The sequence below is a fragment of the Dendropsophus ebraccatus genome, chromosome 9 (genome assembly GCF_027789765.1).
Source record: "Dendropsophus ebraccatus isolate aDenEbr1 chromosome 9, aDenEbr1.pat, whole genome shotgun sequence".
Classification (NCBI taxonomy): Eukaryota; Metazoa; Chordata; class Amphibia; order Anura; family Hylidae; genus Dendropsophus; species Dendropsophus ebraccatus.
This window is the reverse complement of record NC_091462.1, coordinates 45,684,466-45,693,354: the sequence shown is the minus strand read 5'-3', so window position 1 is coordinate 45,693,354 and position 8,889 is coordinate 45,684,466. Positions and strand designations below refer to the sequence as shown.

At 41.2% G+C, this 8,889-nt stretch overlaps 1 long non-coding RNA gene across 1 annotated transcript; it reads left to right on the top strand.

Moving 5' to 3' along the window:
* Positions 1-4,920: 4,920 nt before the first annotated feature.
* LOC138800416 (uncharacterized) lies at positions 4,921-8,182 on the top strand. Its single transcript, XR_011364458.1, has 3 exons — positions 4,921-5,069; positions 5,698-5,795; positions 8,045-8,182. It is a non-coding gene; the product is annotated as an uncharacterized lncRNA (long non-coding RNA).
* Positions 8,183-8,889: the final 707 nt, after the last annotated feature.

The following is an 8,889-nucleotide window of genomic DNA, read 5'->3' as shown; positions in this document are numbered from 1 at the left end:
TAGAAATCTATAATCAGCTCTGTGTTCAGCACCATGGGCAATACATTGAACATGTTCAATAGCTGTGCATCACATGAACCATTCCAGGTTTTTTGTTTTTTTTACAACTTTCTGTGTTGATAACTTTTGAACCACAAGAGATGTAGAAAATCTGATTGCAGCAATGAATTTCTAAGACAATTCTGGTCTTCATATGCTACATGACCACAATCCCATTGGAAAAACTTATCCATGATCTAAATATTTCAAGATGGCAGCCATATTCCTGATGTAGCTTGGCCCTGTCACCTATTATTTGCTGGGATATTCACATGTCTTTTCCCTTAAGTTTCTAAGAAAAAATGGTGTCCGAAGATTTCTGACCCTGTATAATACTTAATACTTAATAATACTGGGCTGTCACCCTCCAGAAAAGATTGACTGCTTAGCCAATCACTAGCTGTGTCAGTGTTCAGTCTCTGGCTGAAGCAGGCTGGAGGCAGCTGGAGACACCAAAGACACAGAGGAGGATACCGGAAGAGCACACCATTTTTTTTATGTGCAGCCACCATGTTTGTGAATTTTAAAACAAGACTTTCATAAATTTACACTGTTAACAAAGTGAATTTTTGCAAACTTCCTTGTGATTACAGTTTTGCTGGATTCACTTCACTCATCCCTAGTGCTATCCTCTGGGGAACCCCTGAAATATGTATTGGTATGTGAACTAATACTGCTTGCACCCATTGTATGTTTTCTATTTCACTTCCCTTTTCATATTACTGTTTAACCGCAGGAGCAGTGTGTCTATTAAGGAGACTGCCACACTGATATATGGATTTATTTAAGTCTTTGCTAAGTAGCTCTCCTTCAGAAGTAAACAATAATTGTTCCTCAATCGAGAGTAGTTTCCGTTTAAATTAACGTTCAACCTCTAAAGATCTGTGAAACAAGGGTGGGAATTTAATATCTAAGCCAGAGTCTCCCCAAGAAAGGAGAGTTACCCATGTGTGGACAGCTGCTTTGGGGTTGATGCCCCTCAACAATACAGAGCAGACTGCTGACTGGCTAGCTAAGAGGCCTTTGGGACTGATGGAGTAGTGTGTCTCCTTGAGGAGAGTGCCAAATTGGCGTATGAAGTCTTATAAGCCATGTAATACTCCATGGAAAAATGTTAGTGTTTGAAATTTCTAGAACACATTTTATGCGAAACTTATCCAGAAATAACAATTATAATTTAAAACTGGGACTTTGAGTGTATAGCTTTTACCATATTACCATATCATGGAAAAAGTACTTATTCATGTTTTTAAAAGTAAACATTTAATATGATTAAACATGCCCTATTATTACTTCTTCATCTATCCTACATGGCCGGCTCCAAGTTTTAGCAGGCCCTTGGCCAGCAGAGCCTTAGTGGGCCCCTTTTCAGTGCAATTCTTCTTGCTTCTGCCCTCTATCGAGGCAGGACAGTGCCGTGGCCAGTGATTGGGCTGCCTGTCACTTCAGAGACTGGCTCAGAAGTTGCAGCGGCGTCTATGGGGAGTGGGAAGAAGCCAGAATACTTGAGTGCATGGACAGGTATGTATGATGTTTATTTATTTATTTTTTTACACATTCATCAGCCGTGCATTGCTGTTACAAGTGGCAATGCGAGGCCGGCGACTGATCATTTTTCAACATGCTAAAAGACAAAAATTAGCCTATGATCCTTTCTTTTGCTGATCGTTGTCTTTATTACATCTGATAAATTGGCCTGATTGGGCAGATTATCGCTCCGTATAATAGGGCCTTTACTGAGAGGTGTGTGCCTCATTTTACAATGACCAATGATTTTATTATGGTTTATAAAACCTATGATCCACTGTGTGATCCTCTGTCCAAATGATGCTTCTTGTTTAGTTTAACAATTACTACTGCTGTGGTAAAAGTGAAGCCAGCTATAGCAAAGATAATTATTTGTTTTTGAGAGTTAAAACTGTGATATTAGTTCCTATTATAAAAAAAACATGCACTGCCCACTTTTAGCACCTTCTTTATAGGAACTTATCCACAGAGCCAGAATAAGCAATGTGGTTATCTTATTTCGGACTTTTACTGACATAGTGACTGGTTGTCTGACTTGCTGCCTGACAATGAAAACAGTTCAATCCCTACGAGTCTATCATGCTCATACCTTCCCGCAAGCTATTCCAATCTCAGAGCTATGTTAATGGCCATGCACTATAGAACATTTGTGCAATTTGCTGTTCCCAGAATGTTTTTTTGCATCAGACGGGATACAGTAACCTCTCCCTAAAATTCAACACCCCTCTGTCGTAGGCTGCCGTGAGTCAGTACTTCTCGCGGGGCTCCACAAGAGCATCATTGTAGAGAGTCTGGAGATCTTTTCCCTTTCTTACAAAACACCAGAGCAGTGGTTCAACATAAGAGCAGGACCTTTCCAGAGATAGAGCAGAGGGGAACATCTTTAATAATATTTGCAGGAAGGTGAGAGCTGGAGGGGAGTGGGCTGGGGGAGTTAGTAATATCCTGGCAGATGGTTTTGGGGAAAAAAAAAACATGTTTCCCAGCAAAGAATGAATGATTAAGTGACACTTGTTTTGCCCTTGCACGAAGGAGATTCAGCCGGTCACTTTCACTCTTTTCTGCACAGGGAGGTATGAGGTAATGTTTGCCCCCCTTGACTATGACTCACGTACTGAGAATCTTCCATTTGTTTTCTATTTTAGACAATCCTAATATATTGAAATATGTGAGCTCATGGGTTTCATAGACGCCTATGAGTGGTTTCCATCTAAGGAATTTTAACAGACATCCGATATGGCAAGATGTGATTGAGAAAAGTATTGCTTGAATAGCTGTCTAGCTAAACTTTGACAGCAGCATGGTAGCAACCGCATCATACAGTTTTTCAATTAAGCCTCTGTTATAGTCTAGAATGGTCTAAATTTAAAAAAATAAATGTGTGAAAATTGTTATGTAAAAATATAGTTTATAAGCAGTTATATAAACATTGTATTCTATTTTCTAGAGTTCTAGAGTTACAAAATTGTATTGTTCATGACTTTGTGGATTTGCACTTAGTTGCATTATAATATGTGAATTTTACAAACTACAAACTGCAGGGCTCCAGCACTATAGAGGCCGGCTGTGGCACATGGTCTGTGTTTTTGTCCATGATTAATTTATCTGGTCAAAATTCCAGCTGGTTCTTGCACAGTAGCATAGTGATTTAAATGGCCAGTTAAAATGAAGAAGTCAAGCTTGGAGTAATTGGTGGGAAAAAATAAATCTAAGATTCATGTCTTCTCTTCTATGTTTCTTCCTTCATACTATGTCCTTAGAGTTGAATTTCGAATTGTGACTAAAGTACTTTTTCACACTATTATGGCATTTCTTAACTGGTGAATTTCTCATATGGTACTAAAAGGGATTGTGGCAGTTTTGTCACTAAAATTTTCTTCCTGCTTTATCTGTTGACCTTTGATCCTTTTGCAAAAGAACACTCCAGAGACACCATCACAGGTCTCAACGAAGGAACAACCAAGCCAAGGAATGTCTCCAGTCAAGGAAGACACCCAAGCAAGATATCCATCCACCGACACTGTTTCAGGGTATTTTCCCCTCATCAGTGTGCAGTAGGTTTCTGGCTAGTGGGAGCAATGCTAGTAAGTGCATGCAAAGAGATGATGGTTGACCTCAGGAAGATCAACCAAAAACATCACAGAGACACCATCACAGGTCTCGACGTGAGTGTATTCTAGGACATTGCCCCCTGGGAAATCAAATATGCAAAAGAACACTCCAGAGACACCATCACAGGTCTCAACGTAGTGAGCTAGCCAGACGTTCCCTCTGGGAAGGAACAACCAAGCCAAAGAATGTCGTCAGTCAAGAAAACCACCTAAGCAAGGTATTAATCCACAGACAGCTGTTTCAGGGTATTTGCCCCTCATCACTGTGGAGTAGGTTTCTGGCTAGTGGGAACATCTCTTTGCATGCACTTACTAGCATTGCTCCCACTAGCCAGAAACCTACTCCACACTTATGAGGGGCAAATACCCTGAAACAGCTGTCTGTGAATGGATATCTTGTTTGGGCAGTTTCCTTGACTGGAGACATCTCTCGGCTTGGTTGTTCCTTCCCGGAGGGAAGGTCTGGCTAGCTCACTACGTTAAGACCTGTGATGGTGTCTCTGGAGTGTTCTTTTGCATATTTGATTTCCCAGGGGGCAATGTCCTAGAATACACTCACGTCGAGACCTGTGATGGTGTCCCTGTGGTGTTTTTGGTTGATTGACCTTTGATCCTTATCAGAGTTCTCTTTCTGATTAGGAATGGTAAGGAGGCTGCCCAGAGGCCCATGACTCATAGTGGGCCCCTCTTCTGGCCACTTGAAGGACAACTCCGGTGAAAAGCTTTTTTCCAGTAATTGAAACACATTACAAAGTTATACAGTATACCTTTGTAATATGCTTCAATCGCCTATCTGTCCCTTTTCCCTATCTTCTTTCCCCCCCTCAACCCCCCACCAGGAAGTGAAGTAAACTCATTCTTACCTAATAACTGGTGACCCCAGGCTGCTCTGTGGCAGCAATTTTGTGACAATGACATCATCAAGAGGAAAACTGGTCTAAGCCCTCATGACTCATGTTGCTGAGCTCTGATTGGCTGAACAAGCTGTAAGCCATCTAACAGTTCTACAGATTCAGTTAGACATCACAGGAGACAAAGTGCATCATGGGAAACCCCAAACCAGGAAGTGAAGAAAAAATGAAGACACCAACTGGAGCTTCAGTTCATTTTCTTTTATTTTTTATCAGCAACAAAGTTGTCCTTTAATACAGAACTACGAATCCCAGAAAGCTGCACACTGTTTACACTGATCATGAAATAGGCAGGCAACATCTTTGCTCCAACTGTCACTCCCAGCAGCCCCTCCAAGCATTGCTAGTTTCTGATTGGATGAGGCACACGGAAGTGAAAGTGTCGCTCTGTGGTTGTCCTAGAGACGGGAGAGAAGCTTCTGAGTGCTGAAGACAAGGAAAACCATATGATGGGAGACAGTATGAAGAACTAAGCGGAAAAGTAAGAAGAGAGGGGATGCCGGGGACCGGTAGAGAGGGCAGGAGGAGAAAGGCGGAGGTGTAATGTGGAGGGAGAGGACTGAGAAGGATGGAGGAAGTTTACTGTGGAGCTATAGGACTGAGGAGGTATAATGTGAAGTGAAAGAACTGAGGAGCATGGTGGGGGTGTAATGTGGAGGGAGAGGGTATCGGGTTGGGGCAAAATATAAAGAAGTTATAGTTACCTGTCCCGGTGCCTGGGCAGATCCGTGTCCCACTCCTGGACCCTGCCGGCTGTGTTCTAAGCTCATCTCTGGCTATGTCACGACCCAGCTGATGGTTGCCAGTGACTGGGGTGGGACACTGCTGCAGTCACTGATTGGCTAAATCCGACCCATCTGTGACGTTAAACCCAGGTCGTGATGTGCCCAGAACCCAGGAGAAGATGACATTACCCCTGCCCGTAATGATCCCCCTTCCCCCCGGACTTCTCCTTTAATGCTTATCTACTGTGTTTTTCTGTCTTATACAGTCCTTCTATGTGAGCTTTAGTATCTCATTTTGGTAATTTCTCTAATGTGCTGTAGAATTCATTCTTTTGAGTTTCTTGGTCCTATTGTTGTCAGATGTATCCATTGGTCTATCCTTAGATTGTCCTGCTGTTTGTTAATTGTTGCACGCTGTAACATCCTGTAGAACTACTACTCCCTGCTTGACTACTACCCTCATTGCCCAATTACATCTAATGGTGAGTTGCCATTTGATTTTGCTTATGACTTTTAATATGTGTTTGTACAGGTTACTGGGTGGCAGTTGATAGGTCTCACTATTCTTTCAAGTCCTGGTGGTATCTAAATGACTTAAGCTATTGTTTTAAAAGGTAACTGCTTAAAAAGAAAGTCTAGTTCTAGTTGCCCTAGCAACCAATCAGATTCCACCTTTCATTCCTTACAGACTCTTTGGAAAATGAAAGGTGGAATCTGATTGGTTGCTAGGGGCAACTGAGCCTGTATTTTCTTTACACCATGTTTGATAAATCTCCCCCAGTGTTCTCTGCTGCCACCTCTGTCCATGTCATGAACTGTCCAAAGGAGAAGCAAATTCTGATAGAAACATCTCCTGCTTTGGACAATTCCTGTCACAAACAGAGGTGGCAGCAAAGAGCACTGTCTGGAAAAAAGACACCACTTCCTGCAGGACATACAGCATCTAATAAGTACTGAAAGACTTGACATTTTTAAATAGAAGTAATATACAAATCTGTTTTTTGGATTTGTTGTTTTAACTGATGGTGTTATCATCCAAAACAGCAATTTGAATAGAGCAGTCATGAATGATAAACTGTTAAGAAAATGGACCTCTGTAATCCCTAATGTATGACCAAATTATTAAACTAATGACTAAATGGACAAATATCCAATATCTTGACCTTGAGACACCTCTAGTCATTCAACATATGATATTGTTTTTTTTAGAAAATTGTGGGGGCCAGAAATGAACATACCAGAGCTGGAAGTTGTACATTGCTGTACTCAAATTAACAAGACTATGTTCCTCAAAGAGGAGGCCTTTCTATATGAATTCCTGGCACAAGAGAAAAGAGAATTAGAGTAATAAACTCCCTATTAAGGAATAAGATATGGCTTGTTCCCTCACATCTTGGAGCACCAGGTGTGAACTGAGAGAGTCTGTTCTATGCACAGAGGACAACCTTTTTCCATGACCCGGTCTGAATGTGGGCAATATAGGTGGCCACCAGAAGTCACCAAGCAACACAAGTCCTTTTTAAAATTTACCTCATGAAGAAAAGAAAAAAAGAGAAAACTATGGCAACAGTTTGAGGTTTTTTTTTTAGACCAAAGTCTTAAAATGTATCTGGAGTTCACAATACGGGTTTGATTCAATTGACTGTCAAGTCTTAGACTAAATGAGAAATAATTCATGCGTATGTTCTGTATTAGAGTGTGCATGGAAGGCTTGTTAAAGGAGAAGTCCGATTTAAAAAAAAAATTGTTAAGGGGCAGGAGGGAACATAATAAACAATCATTGCTTACCTCTCCCCGTGGCCATGAAGTGCCACGTCTCAGGCTTCAGGCCGAAAGGAATTTTCCCCAGAATTCCGTTGATGTCACAATTCGGGGAAAAATTCCTGAACTGGCTGATGGATTTCCGTCTCAGCCAATCAGTGACTGCAGTGGTTTCCCGCCCTAGTCATGGACTGGCTGAGCAGGCTGTCCACCAACTGGCTCGTGATGTCAGCTGTGAATGAGATCCCAGAGCCTGGCGGGGGTCTCAGAGCGGCAATCCAGCACTTTAAAGGCACGGGGAGAGGTGAGCAATGATTGTTTGTTATGTTCCCCCCTGCTCCCACCGTGTGAATTTTTTTTTTAATTGTCAGACTTCTCCTCCTTTATTGGTAGTGGCATGACACAGTCCTGAGGTTTTAATTTTTCAAGCTTCTATCTTGATTAAAGGGGTTATCCAGCCTTGGAAATACATGGCCACTTTCTTACAGATACAACATAACTCTTGTTTCCAGTTCAGGTGTGGTTTGCAATTTAGTTCCATTCACTTCAATGGAACAGAGTTGCAAAACCCCACCCAAACTGGAGACAAGAATGGTGCTGTCTCTGGAAGAAAGTGGCCATATTTTTCTAATGCTGGATAACCCATTTAATTTCTTCACCAGATTTATACTTTTAGTTGTCCCTGATTAAGTGGGTAGTGACTAGTCTCTAGAGTGTCTCCAATAAACTGCACACACAGAGGAGGAGCTGTTTCTCTCCTCGATTTCTATAGTAAACCCACAACAGCAGCAGAAGCATGGAGGACATTATAGAGGAATCAAGAGCAGTGTAAACTGTGAGTCAAGCATTTGGTGGAACCTAATATTTACTATAATTTCCGGCATTTTTTCTGTAGTCTTTTTGTCTCAATGCCTTTTATTTTTATTAACCACTCCTTCTTTCTCTTTCTTCCCCTCTCCTATGTTTATAGAATTCTATGGGCAGCATATAACTGATCTCCCATTGAACTGATGGTCTGTCTCTTCAGCATGGTTCCCAAGTATTACAACAGTGGCAACTATTAATCTATCAAGCATTATTTACTAAAAATGTTAGTACGATTCGGTATTGGGGTTGAACCTTGGTTGATTTTTGCAACAAACGAATATGACAACAGATCTTCTTACGTAGACGGCAGTAAATAAAGAATGTCATAAGAACCGTGTTTGTAAAGTTAATCCTAGGAGCCTTCCATAGAACAGAAATTGCTTTTTAGAGTCAGAATACTACAGTGGGGAACATCACATTGCTAGAGCCTCTACATCTGCTGAGACACCACTGGGAGCTGCAGATAAGGACTTCACTGCGGTGGGGAATGGATCACTCAGACACCAGTTTCCTTCCTGAGCATTTGAGTACAATGGGCCTAGACTTTTGTAGAGAGGGCATGAAAAACATGGAATTAGATGTCACCGATAACCAAGCTTTATTGTTTTGGTTCATATTAGTATGCACTGTATGAATACCACTTACGGCTCATAAAGGTCTATGTAGCAGTAGGTGGCAAAAAAGAATAATACTGACTCTTATAATAAGGAATGCATTGTGGACACATAGTCTGATCTAAAAACAATTTCCTGAGTCTGAGTCTTTACATAGACTTTGTTTATTTGATTATTTTAGGGACTGTTTTCTAATATTTAATGTGCAGTATGGCTATAACTAGTAGCTTCATCGTAGGCTTTTCTCAAGATCATGGGCTAAAGATGGATATAAATATTGCTTGGCAAATAATGATTTCATCCCAGTTCGGAATAAACATATATGCTTAGCCAA